The sequence below is a fragment of the Dromiciops gliroides genome, chromosome 6, assembly GCF_019393635.1.
Source record: "Dromiciops gliroides isolate mDroGli1 chromosome 6, mDroGli1.pri, whole genome shotgun sequence".
NCBI classification, from domain to species: domain Eukaryota; kingdom Metazoa; phylum Chordata; class Mammalia; order Microbiotheria; family Microbiotheriidae; genus Dromiciops; species Dromiciops gliroides.
In genome coordinates this window covers 101,423,694-101,437,319 of record NC_057866.1, presented here as the reverse complement: position 1 = coordinate 101,437,319, position 13,626 = coordinate 101,423,694, and the positions used below count along the sequence as shown (strand labels likewise).

At 38.8% G+C, this 13,626-nt stretch overlaps 1 protein-coding gene across 5 annotated transcripts in view; it reads right to left on the bottom strand.

Moving 5' to 3' along the window:
* The window catches only part of PTPRA (protein tyrosine phosphatase receptor type A), a 194,314-nt gene that overhangs the window by 119,161 nt on the left and 61,527 nt on the right, over positions 1-13,626 (bottom strand). For 3 of the 5 annotated variants that reach the window (XM_043970062.1, XM_043970060.1, XM_043970065.1), the window contains one exon: positions 10,461-10,611. The exons of 1 other annotated variant lie outside the window; for it this stretch is intronic. The gene's annotated coding sequence lies outside the window, so the exon portion shown is untranslated. Of the gene's footprint in view, positions 1-10,440; positions 10,612-13,626 lie in introns of all 5 variants that reach the window. One more of the 5 variants, XM_043970063.1, reaches the window with a different exon arrangement.

Sequence of the window (13,626 nt, the reverse complement as noted above, 5' to 3'; positions counted from 1 at the left end):
GCTGCCATATCACACTGTTGTACCTTCATATTGAGTTTACAATTCATTACAGTTTTTTGCATGAACTGCCTTATAGCCATGCCTCCCCCATCCTATATTAGTGAAACTGATTTTTCAAAGCCAAGTATAAAACTTTATTATATCTCGATCAAACTTCAACTTACTAGGAATATTTTCAGGGTTATCAGCGATCTTTTCAATGTCAAATTCAATGGCCTTTTCTAAGTCCCTATCTAGCTGACCTTTCATTAGCTTGATATTATTAATCATCACCTCCCTCCTTTCAGATATTCTACCTACTTTGGAATCCATGACAATGTTTCCTTGGTTCTCCTATCTTCCTGACCACTCTTTAGTCACCTTTTCTGGGTTATTCTTAATCAATCAATCAATCAATCTCTCTCTCTCTGTCTGTCACACACACACACACACACACACACACACACACACGAACCTAAGTGCTCCCCAGAACTTTTTCTAGGCCCTTTTGTCTTTCTACACTTTTTCCAGTTTGGTGATCTCATCTGCTCCCAAGGGTTTAGTGAGCATAACTATGTGAACAACTCCCAATCTGTATTTCCAGTACTGATCTTTCTCAGATTTTCTAGAAATCTCTGCCTGAATACCTCATGCAGAACCTAAAATTCAACATGTACAAAACAGAACCTATATCTACTACACTCTCCCCACAAATCTCCCAATTTCTGTTAAAGGCAGCATTATCCTATAGGCTGATAACTGAGACTCTCCATTGCCACCCATAATCAATCTATTGTCAATGATACCTCCACAATATCTCTCGTCCATCCTTTTTCACCACTCCTATTAGTACTAGCACAACCAGTCTAGTCCATGTTCTTATCACCACTCCCCTGGACTACAGCAATAGGCTGATGCATCTCTCTGCTTTGAGTCTTTCCCCTGTCTGATATTCTCTATCTACTAAACAGCTACTAAGAGAACCATCTTAAATCATAGTTCTGGCCACACTAAAAAATCTTCGATGTTTCCTCAATGCCTTTAGACTCTACAATTTGATTCCCACCTACTTTTCCCATCAATAACCTACTGTTTTCCTTCACAAACTCTACACTACAGCACACTGCACTACCAGCAGCTGCTTGAACTCAACACTACATCCCCTGCTTACATACATTCTCATGTGCTACCTCCTATGCCTGGAATGCATACCCTGCTCATCTCAGAATTGCTGTCTTCCTTTGAGGCTTGGTTCAGATGTTACATTTTCCATGAATTCTCTTCTGATCTCTTAGTTCTTAGTGCTCTTCCTTTTTCTGAATTCTTCTTCAATTATACTTATCTGCCTAGAAGAATGCAAGCATGTACCGTTTTGTTTCTGCCTTTGTCCTTCTAGTATCTGGCAGAGGCAGGCACTAGATACATATGTTTAGCTGAATTAAATTCATCTTATTAGACCTGGACTACCATTCTAGCCTGCTAAGATCTCTTCAGAGATTGATGCCACCATAAAAAAGTAAGCCATCCTTCCCAGATCCATGTTACCTATAACCTAAGAGTGCACCATCTGTGCCTTGATCCAAGTCACTCATAAAAACTTAAATTGCTCAGGCCAAGGGACAGCTCCTTGGGGAGCTCCACTCAGAGCTGACATCACGATCACCAGTATGACCATTCTTTGGCACAGCTTTGCTTACCTTATTTTGCATCAGAGGGAGAGGGCTTAATTTTAAGCAAAAGTTCTCTGAGGATGAGGAAGGGAAGGAAGCCACTAGAAAAAGGACCTTTAAGCCTACAGACCTCATTAAGTCAAGTCTCAGATCCAATTTGTATCTTCTAGGTCTGAATCCTGTAGGTATTGAGCAAATATTTGATAAGATGAGATGAGTTCTTTAATACTTTAACTTAATCAGTAGTTGGAGAGCAGTTACAACTACTCATACAGTCAGACAGATAATGATCTGCCTTAGACAGGTATCCATATGTCACTATGTAAATATGGGGGACAGGGAAGAAAAAGAAGGAAGGTGACTAGAGGTTACAAAGGGGGGAGAAGATGGAACTTTGGCAAAGTGTAACCAGAACCTAGGATGGGATCATGATGTGGGGTTGGCTGCTAAACTTCAGCTAGAGGCCTATATGGTAGAAAAGGAGGGTGTCAAGTCCTTGGCCAAGTTCCAAGTCTTACTGGATGAGTGGACAATTGATCAAAGTGGGTGTATTGCCCTAGATGGCAAGCCCTCCTCCAGAGATTGCCACAGGCAGCTTTTCTAACACAGGCTGAGAGACAATACTGGCAAACAAATATTATTCACCTACACACTTCACCCCAGTTGGGTTCTTCAGGTGCAAGAGAATCTCTGGCTCCACCTAAGTCATCCTAAAGCTGTTACACAATTTTTAGAAGACATGAGCAAAAATAAATAAAAATTTTAAATTAAAAAAAGAAGACATGAGCAGCATGACTTCTGATTTTCACACCTACACCTATCCCTACCTCAGAAACTTCTGACCAATGAACAAGCAACCCCAGGACTCTGGGACTGGCAACTGTTGCTAAAAGAGGGGAGAAGAAAATGGGATGTGTCAAGTCAGGGAGGGTCCTTTGTCTCTTGGAAAGACAAGAAAAGAAAGAGATCACAAAGAGAGGAAAGAAAAGTGAACATCTGAATTCCATCATGAGATCATCATCATCACCATCCTTCAGAGTGTGCTGTGATCAGAGATACATATTGGCTCCTGTATAAAAGGATTCAATCTATACCCTTCACACATTGACCATGAACAAACGGTATAGACATTGGTAGTATCTGTTTTTTAAAAGCAGAAAGACACACAGAGGTGATTATTGGCAGAAATTAAAGTAGTGAGGGGCAGCTAGGTGGCACAGTGGATAAAGCACTAGCCCCTAGATTCAAGAGGACCTGAGTTCAAATCTAGCCTCAGACACTTGACACCTACTAGCTGTGTGACCCTGGGCAAGTCACTTAACCCTCATTGCCCCGCCAAATAAATAAATAAATAAACAAACAAACAAACAAATAAATAAATAAATAGGTAGATAGATAGATAGATAGATAGATAGATAGATAGATAGATAGATAGATAGATAGATAGATAGATAAATAAGGCAGGGAAACCTCAGGTTCCCAATTAATGTCAATTGATACTTTTTTTTAAATCTCTAGTGCCTCGGCTTAGTACCTGGCATATAATAGGTACTTACAAACAGTTCACTGAATTGAATTGAACTAGGAATGGCAGGTGCAAAACATACAGAGGTGAGATGAAGTATGGGAAGAGGAAGGGGGAAAGCATTTATTAAGCATCTACTATGTGTTGTACTAAGCATCTTACAAATATTATCTCCTTTGATCCTCACAACCCTGAGAGATAGGTGCTATTATTACCCCCATTTTATAGTTAAGGAAGCTGAGGCAGATAAAGGTTAAATAATTTGCCCAGGTCTAGGACATATCTGAGATCAAATTTGAACTCAGGTTTTTCTGACTCTTGGTCCACTGCACTATCTACTGCACCATCTAGTTGCCTCCACGTAGGTTTTAAAGAACAACTAATAAGTAATATAGTTTGACTGAAATGTGAAGCATGTGAAGGAAAGTAATATGAAAGGCTGGAAATGTAAGTACAAGCTAGGATGTGGAGTTTGCATTTTATTCTAGAAGCAATAGGAAGACACTGAAGGTTTTTGAGGAGGAAAGTGACATAGTCATACCTAAGCATTAGAAAGATTATTTTGGCAGCTTCCTGAAAAATGTATTGAGAGGGGAAAGACTGAAGGCAGACAGATCAGTTCCAAAGCTACTGCAATAGCCCAGGTGAGTAGTGTGATAAGGATGTATAAGTTGAGCAAAGACAATGGATGCAAGAGATGTGGGGGTGGAATCAAGAACACCTGACTACTGATTGGATATGGGAAATGAGGGGGAAAAGAGAGTCAAACATGACTCAGAAGTTACAAACTTGGCAGAAAGAGAAGACAGTGGGAACCTCCATCAGAACCTGAGAAGTTTGGAGAAGGAATAGATTTAGAGGAGATGAGTTGTTTTAGATATGTGGAGTTTGGGGTACTGGGTAAGGATATTCAGATAGATTTCTAAGACAATGCACCTACACACTTCTTCCTAGTTACAGTTTAAGACAAAAACCAAGGCAGGTGAAAGCACCAAGGAAGGGAATATGGAACAGAAAAGAAAAGGTTCCAGGCCAGAATTCTTGGGAAGACTCATGCTCAGAGAATGTAGGAAGAAGATGAGTTCTCTTCTGGCCATATTGATCCTAACATGTGGACAGGCCACACCCACATGGAGGTATGCAGCAGACAGGTAGATACATGACTTACGAATGAAAAAGATTGGACTTGGGATTTTTTTACTCATCTGTGTAGAAATGATCATTGGATTTGTGGAAATCCATAGTCCAATAGCCCAAGCATCTGAAGTAGAAGGAATGGAAAGTCTTATTCACCAAATTCAATATCATTTTCTTAGTCCTCAGACTACCTGACCTCTCTTCAGCATTACATCCACAATCTCCTGGATAATCTCTCCTTCCGTGATTCCTGTGACACTGGCCTTTTCTCATTGTCCTCCTAAGTGTCTGAAATTTTTTTCTCCATCCCTAGTGATGGCTCAGCTCCCTAGTCCTGCCCTCTAAGTGACTCTGTCCTCCCAAGTTTTTTGCCTTCGATCTTCTTTCTTTAACTTTTATCCCTTGGTGATATCAGATTCTCTTCTGACTTATATGCCTCCATGTAAATAATTCCCAATAATTCATTCATTCAAGAATTCAAGAATTCCCAATCACTAATTCATTCAAGACATATTTATAAAATGTCTACAGTATATACAGTATTATGTTAGACTAAGAAATGTATAAAGTCTACATAAGGTAGTATCTCTACATTGATCAAACATACAGTCCAGTAGGGGAATAAAACATCAACCCAGATAACTCTAAAATACAATTTTATACAATAAGTGCATTACAACATTGCAAAATAACATGCTTTGTGAGGTCCAAGGAGAAAGGATGCTATCAACTTGGTATATCAGGGAAGGCTTAATGTAAAGTCTATAAATCAAACTTCAATCTCCCAATTATCTTGCTAAGGACCAGAACTGATCACATCACTCCCCTGCTCAAAAATCTTCAGTCTTCCTATTACCTATAAAACAAAATTCAAACTCCTTAGCCTAGTACTCAAGGCCCTTCACCAACTGGTTCCAACACACCTTTCTAGATTTAGTATATGCTACTCACCTTCACATACTCTTCAATCTGGTGAATGAAATTGGACTGCTAGCTTTTCCCAGATTTTGTCTTTCATTTTCATTTTATTGTTTGATTATTCTATGAATATTACTATCAAAGAAGGCTTAAAACAGGGTGATGCACGCTTGTCAAAGATATCTGCCACTGTCATGGACTACATCCACTTCAGAATCCAAACAAAAAATGGATTCTCTATAGATGAGGATGTCCTCCAGATGTTCCTGATTGTGTATGACATACTGACTGCATCAAGACCTGGAATACTATAGTCTTTTTTTTTTTTTTTTTTTTTTGGCGGGGCAATGGGGGTTAAGTGACTTGTCCAGGGTCACACAGCTAGTTAAGTGTCAAGTGTCTGAGGCCGGATTTGAACTCAGGTACTCCTGAATCCAGGGCCGGTGCTTTATCCACTGCGCCACCTAGCCGCCCCCATACTATAGTCTTCTAAGTGAGATCTATAATCATTCAAGAGACAACGTGCTGCACACAGGAATAGCTCAGTGTATGAAAAATGTTTATTGTCCTGACTGTGATTCACAGATGGAAGGTGAGCCCAAAGATCTGGTCCAATGATATGTATACTTGGGAACAACTCTGCAGATAGACCATAAAGGGAGAGTCAAAATTGAAAAGGAAGACTAGTGAACTTGATTGCATATATGACTGTGAGGAATGTAATACAATGGTCTTTAAAGAAGTAAAATTGGAGTTTACCCAAAGGAACAATGGGAGACAGGCACAGATAGGCTACAGCATATGGCCAGTGATGAAGTACATACAAAGAACAGTGTAAAAGATATCTTCAGAGAGAAGTGTGACTGGAAAAGGTGATGAGTATCAGGATTTTTTATGACTAGAAAATTCAAACCAACTGTATATGCTATGGCTGATACAGATTTAGCTTCCAAGAGCCAAAGACAATTACCAATAAAGTAGCTTTAGAATCCTTTCTATCTGCCAATGTTTGTTATAACCCAATTCTTCTATTATGTGGAGGATGTGTCCCACAACAGCAACAGCAGCTTCATTTTCAAATATGAAATACGACACTATATTATCTGTTTGTAACTAAATATCTTTTGTCCATACCAGACGTGTAAAACAGTCCAAGGAAAATAGAGGAAAGATTTCTACAGTGAGGAGGTACTCTGGTAAGAGGGTAATATTTCTAAGAAAGCTTTGGGTCATCCACGGCACAACAGTTCAAAAAAAGTTGAACTCCAAGTGACGTCCAATTTTAGTAGGCTAGAGCAGAAAGGCGATCTGAATGAACATTCTCATCTCTGGGAAAATCATTAAAAGGACCCATTTAAGTACAACTTTCAGCTCATTTAAGCATAGCTAGTTGAAGAGCTGGGAATCAGGAGCAGCAGGCAGATCAGCCTCCAGGGAAAAGAAGGAGGATAGTTTAGTGTGAGTAAAGCCGCTGAGCTCCTTAGGAGGCAAACAAGGCTGAAGAGCCGCATCCGGAGATCCTGCACACGAAACGGCCAGAAAGCAATGGAGTTCTCACACATAGGGATTATGGAAAGGCTGTTTGGTCTTATTCATATCATCCAACCAGGGGCACATGGTAGGTGCTTTAAAAATATCTGTTAACTGACATGGAAGGCAATGGGGACAACTAGAAGCAGAGGAAGCATAATGAAGTCTGTATAAAAGGAAGACTAGTTTGGCTTTCAAATTATTTTTGTTATTTTTCTCTTGATATCTTTCCCCAAAGACCCACTATGTGTGCGCCTGAATCACAATTGACTATGTAAAAAAGTGAATGGAAGGAGAAAAAATCAATGTCCTGCTTCTTCCTACTTTCTAAAAATTCACATTCTATGATGGGAGACAAAAACCAAAGTGTTAGAAAGGAACTATTTTAAAAGTAAACAATGACGATACTGAATTTTTATCTGGCCCCAAAGATAAACACCTAATAATTATATTGTTAGTTTAACATATGGTATTCTAATAGTTGTAGTATTTTTCCTCCTTGGCAACAGATGTACTAGGAGAGCAGTCAGTGATGGGCAATAAAGGTTTTTTTCATTTCTACCATCTATAGTTCATGGTTCACAATACCAATAGCAGCTTCATCTTCAAACATGAAAGACAATGCTTTATTCTTTGCACATAACTGAAGGCTTTTCATTCATAGAGAAAACAGACACATGCAGAAAGAAGAAAAACAAAGCCACTTTCTTAAATAGTCATGGCCAGAAACCAACCACCGAAACTCACTAAGTTATTTCTTCTAATACAAATGATATCAAATCCCAAAGTATGTTTGACGAAAGAAGATGAAATTCATACAAAATTGAAATGAATCTCAAGTAGGAAAGTCACAGTAGGTACCATGTAGAGGGCTGCAGAAAAGTTGCTAAGTCTGTGAAGTAGTTCAGAAGGCCATAAGCTATAATCCCTAGTGTGGCAGGCAAATACCATTTATCCTCAGCTCTTACAGTTTCCTCCTACAAATGTCATATACTTCATATCACAAGTTCCTCCTAACCACATATCTATGTGAGAAGCCATAAATGAGAGACAAGTCATAAGGACACTACTATTATTTGTCTACCCAGACTAAGCTCTCATTAAGGCGAGGTATGGGCTGTGTCAGTAATGGGACAATGTTCTGCAAATGTAAAATGGGGACTCCTCAAGGATCAAATGAGATAATATTTGTAAAGTGCCTAGCACAATCCCTGGCACACAGTAGGTGCTTGCTTAGTAAAAGCTTTTGTCTTTCCTTCATACCGCCATGCAAACTTTTTATCAGTGCTTCCCATAGCATACCTCAAAAGTTAAGAAACTGAGGCTTAAAGATAATTCTATTGAATTTGGCTACAATTTCAGGGTGAGTGGAAATATACTATGGGATTGCTATTTTACACCTAACCTGATATACGTACCCCTCAATTAAAGCATAACCTTTTAAGTTTCTTGTGTAAATCACTATTGGCATGTTAGAATCAGAACCTAAGCCTTGGTTGGTCCATCAGACAGACACATATCATCGTTTTTTCAAATATCACCTGAGATAACCAGTTACAAAGTATAGATGAGCTACTGCAAAGTCACTTAACAATTATTATTATAGTCGGCAAGTATTTATTTGGTATACTCTTTGTTATATGAGATGACTCTCTAGGAGGGAAAGGGATCATATGGATAAATATGATGACATAAAAAACAGAAGATGTCTATAAAAACTTATTTTTTTAAAAAACAGGCACACTAATACTTGTCTTGTACATGAAGTAACCTGAAAAGTACTATACAAATTTAAAATGACATAATATAGAAAGGTCTGACTCCAGACCAGTCACTCTGTCCAGAGTTCAAAGCTGGCCTCTGTGACCCTGGGCAAGTCACTTAACCATGTTTGCCTTGGTTTCCTCATCTTTAAATGAGCTGGAGAAGAAAATGGCAAAACACTCCAGTATCTTTGCTGATAAACCCCAAGTGGGGATCACAAAGAGTCAGACACGAATGAAATGACTAAAGAACAACAACAAAGTATTTATTTAGAATGGAATGGTAAGTCCTTCCAGGATGATTAAGGAAAGCTTCTTAAAGAAGATATATTTTACACTAAATTCTTTAGGGACCCAGTTTGACCAAATCAACCACAGAATGCTAGAGTCAGAAGTGGCCTCAAATTATCTAGTCCAACTACCTCATTTTTATACATGAAGATGATGAAGTCTAAAGAGAAGCACAGAAAGTTAGTAGTGAAGCCTGACATCTTTTAAATTCATCTGCCTTTAAAAAGAGGCATACTGTGGTGTGCAATGGAATATTATTGTGCTATAAGAAATGATGGGTGTGATGAATGTAGAGAACTCTGAAAAGACCTATATGAATTAATGCAGAGTGAAATAAGCACAGCCAAGAAAACATAAACACAATAGCTATAACAATATAAATAGGAAAATCAACCAAAGACAAAAAAATAAAAAATGAATTAGCAAAATTTATAAAGATCAAGCATGACTCAAACAAAGAGATATGAAAGGACGTCCCCCACCCACCTGTTTGTGGAAGTGAGAGGTCCACGGGTGTTAATACATTGTACACGTTTTAGACTTTTTCAATGTACTAATCAGTTGTGCTGATATTTTTTTCTTGTCTTTAAAAAATACTATTTGTGGGGCGGCTAGGTGGCACAGTGGATAGAGCACCAGCCCTGGAGTCAGGAGTACCTGAGTTCAAATCTGGCTTCAGACACTTGACACTTACTAGCTGTGTGACCCTGGGCAAGTCACTTAACCCCAACTGCCTCACTAAATAAATACTATTTGTTAGATAAGATGACTCTCTGGGAGGGAAAAGGATCCTAGGGATAACTATGATGACATAAAAAACAGAAGACGTCTATAAAAATTTATTTTTAAAAAAATAGGCACACTAATACTTGTCTCATACATGAAGTAACCTGCAAAGTACTCTACAAATTTAAAATGACATAGTATAGCTGTAGGACTAGGAAAATGATAGTCCCACTGTATTCTGTTCTGCTCAGACTACATTTGGAGCATTATATTGATTTTAGCTCTCGTTGCCACATTGGAAGAAGAATACTGATGATAGCATCTAGAGAAGGGCAACCAAGCTGGTGATGGGCTGAGAATGCACGTCATATCAGAATTAGGTGAAAGAACTGAGAATGTTTGGACTAGAAAGGAGAATAGTTAGGGGAGACATGATAGTTGTCTTTAAGAATATGAAGGGAGGGGTGGGAGGGAGAAAAATCTGAAATTGTAAAGCATGTATAAACAAAAGTTGAGAACTATCTTTACATGTAATGGAAAAAATAAAATACCTCATACATAAAAAAAAAAAAAAAAGAATATGAAGGGGGCAGCTAGGTAGTGCAGTGGATAGAGCACTGGCCCTGGAGTCAGGAGTACCTGAGTTCAAATCCGGCCTCAGACACTTAACACTTACTAGCTGTGTAACCCTGGGCAAGCCACTTAACCCCAATTGCCTCACTAAAAAAAACAAAACAAAACAAAAACAAAAACAAAAACAAAAAGAATATGAAGGACTTCCTATAGAAGAGAGAGATGAGACCTATTCTACTTGGCCCTTGAGGGAAAAACTAAGAGCAATAGGTAGGAGTTACAAAGAGGTATATTCACCAAATGAAAAGTTTCCTAACAATTGAACTACCTCAAAGTAGAATGGGCTACCTGGGAAGGTAGTAGGTTCCCTCTTGATGGACTTCTTCAAGCAAAGTCTGGATAATTATTTTTCAGGTCTACGGTAGAGTGGATTCTTGTTCAGGTAGGAGTTGGACTAGATATCCTCTGATGTCTCTTGAAATTCTGAGATTCTGTGATTCTGTAAAAGGAAGAATCCAAGCCAAAAAATGAACAACAATCTATTTATGAGCATTTTATAGACTAAAGAAAACTTAGATAACGCTAACAACAATTCACATTTCTACAGTATTGTGGATTACAAAGCACCTTCCTCAAACTCTGGGAGGTAGGTTTAGTTTTAAGGTTATCATCTATAAACCTCTCTCCCTCTTCTACATACATACATACAAAATAAGTCTCAGTAAGACTCTCTACCTCTCCCCACTCCTCCCCCATATCTCCAAAAGCAAAGCAACAACAACTTTAAAGATTCAACCAAAACCAGCTCCCTCTAAACTACCTTGGGAATAATTTCCCAATGGAAAACATCACCAAACGAAGCCTATGAATAAGATAAGCAAACAGAAACTTTAATGAGGTTAGCTCCACCAAAGGAGAAAAAAAGGACACACAAATGAAGGAAGATTCTAGAAGCTCTGAGTCTGAGTCAGTGCTGCTGCCCCATCTAGAACTGAAGGCCTCTTTCCTGGACCCTATTCCAGATAAGGCCAGGCAAGGTCTGCCCCTTGCTCATCATTCTAGTCCTAAACTATGGCAGGGATCTCAGGGACCACCTTAATCTAGGCTAGAGAGCTCCACTCAAGAGTAAAAGACGGCTCAGAGAGTCTAGCATGTAATACTCCCCTCAGCACCTTCTCCAGAAGGGGCAAATCCCAGGACTGTGGCAGGACCTAAACTCCCTCAAGATCTCAGGCTGATAAAGGGGGCAGGGACCATGGATAAACTCACTAACCATCCCTGGCTAAGAGACTGAACCAAACAAAGTTCCTAATACCCTAAGAAATAGTCATTACGTATTAATTACAATTAAAGCTGCAGAAAAGCAAAGGATAGATTGGCCAAATGGATTCTAAGAATACACTGACTGGTCTTCCCACCAAGATGGTTACCTGAAAGGGAGGGAGGCTGCCTAGATTCCCCCACAACCACTCGAGTCCATACCAAACTGAATAATGATCAAGAAATCCAATGAGAAACTGCAGTGGGTTACATCATCTACTCCAGTACGCCACAAATCGTCAGGAAGAAGCACAGGAACAACAGAAAAGGGAAGATGCCGGCAAAGCCAGCATCAGCACACTCATAAACAGGACATATGTTGCCCGCAAGGCTCTGTCCAGAGGCAAGGAGTGCAGAAGGTGAGAAAGGCAAAGAGTAGGCACATTGAAAGCCTGAGGAATCGCAGCAACCAGTGCAATATGAACGATTGTATACCACAAGACAACCCAGCTCAGGGTCTCTGAGGCCCCTCACACCCTTTCCTAAGACATCTGAGAAAGCCCTGAAGACCAAGTACTCTGAAGCTCAAAGATGGGGGGAGGAGAGATAATTCCTGGGTGGTAGAGGTCAGTGCAAGAACCCAGAGACTTAAGGCAAACCAACCAGGGCTTACCACCCCCCCCAAAAAAAACCAGCAGAAGGGGGAGCCTGGGCTTGGCATAAATCCCCAATTCAAAAACTAAAACTGGTGAGATGAGTAAGTCAAAGAAAAGGTCATCCAATAACAAAAATTATTACAAATCTAACTCCATAATAACTGTAATCAGAGACTCAAAGGAAAAAAAAATCAGATTTTCCCACAAAGGCTACATGAATATATAGAAGAAATAAAGCAAGATAAAAAAATTACAGAGAATAAAGTGCTTAGAAAAGAAAGTAATAAACCTTACTGAAAAAATGGCATCCCTGAATCATTCAGGCAACAATATTAGTACACATGATGCAACAATTAATATTAGAATGCAAAAGATTAAAAAAGAAAAGAAAAATAAAGGTATCTGATATAAGAAACTGACCTGGAAAACTGGGCAAGAAGAGTTAATTTAAGGATCAGTTGACTCTGTGAAAAAAACTATGATCCCCGCCCCCAAAATGCCTGAATACTATATTTTTTAAAATGTAAATGACAGCTACTTGTATACATGAAAAACAAAAGGTCTTTTTCCTTTCTCATTTGAAATAATTTTTGACTAAGTACTGAATCAAAAAACATTATTCTTTCCCAAGTAATAATACTGGTTTCCCAAAGTCATGTGTCTGCATGTGCAATAATGTATGTGTACAATAATCATGTAATCACAATAGGCAATGAATAGTGCTGTCAGTCATAATTAGGTTTGCATTTCACATCACTTTTCTTTCCTTTCAAAAATATATTATTGAGGCTTTGTGTTTTTTCATTACTCTTATTTCCCAATAACTTTCTCCCAATAGAATTGCCCCTGTAACAAATTAAAACATAGACAACCAAGTCCTGGGCCAGTCAGTTCACTTCCTGTATTTCAAAGCCTAGACCTAAAAGCATTCTACTTGGAATCCCACTGCAGGAAATGAGTCTGTTTTAAAGAGACAGTACTATATCTAAATCATCGAATCATTCAAGAATATAACAAGAGCACTGGACTAGGAGTCAGGGAGCCTAGGTCTGAATTCCAGCTCTGCTACTAATCAGTCATATGACCTTGGTTGTCATGTTACCTCTCTAAGACTCAATATCTCAACAGTAAATAAGACTAGACTAGGATGTTGTCCCAGTTCTAACAATCTGTAGTCTAGAGTCCAGTTCTAATACACTACCTTCCCATATTTTGTCAATTAAGCGCCTCTGTAAGAATACTCAGAGTGCTAACATCCTGTTCCCTTACCCTCCTGGAAGTATCTTCTTTGCAATACTCATCTGGCACTGGTCTTGTTTCTGAGCACAGTGAATCTTTCTTGTCTTTTTATTTTTTTTTTGACAGATTTTGTTTTGTGGAACACCATCTTATCATTTTCCATATCAATTGGCTCCCTCTTTCATTTATTCGTTTATCATATTTTGTGTCTGGGCACTGAACTGGGAATTACGAGCAAACTTGAAATATCTGATCCCTGCTTAAAGGACTTTACAATTAAATTGGGAAGAAAATTTGTATACATGGAGCAAAAATACAACAAAGCCAAGCTCTCAAAATACCCAATTACTTGTTACTGA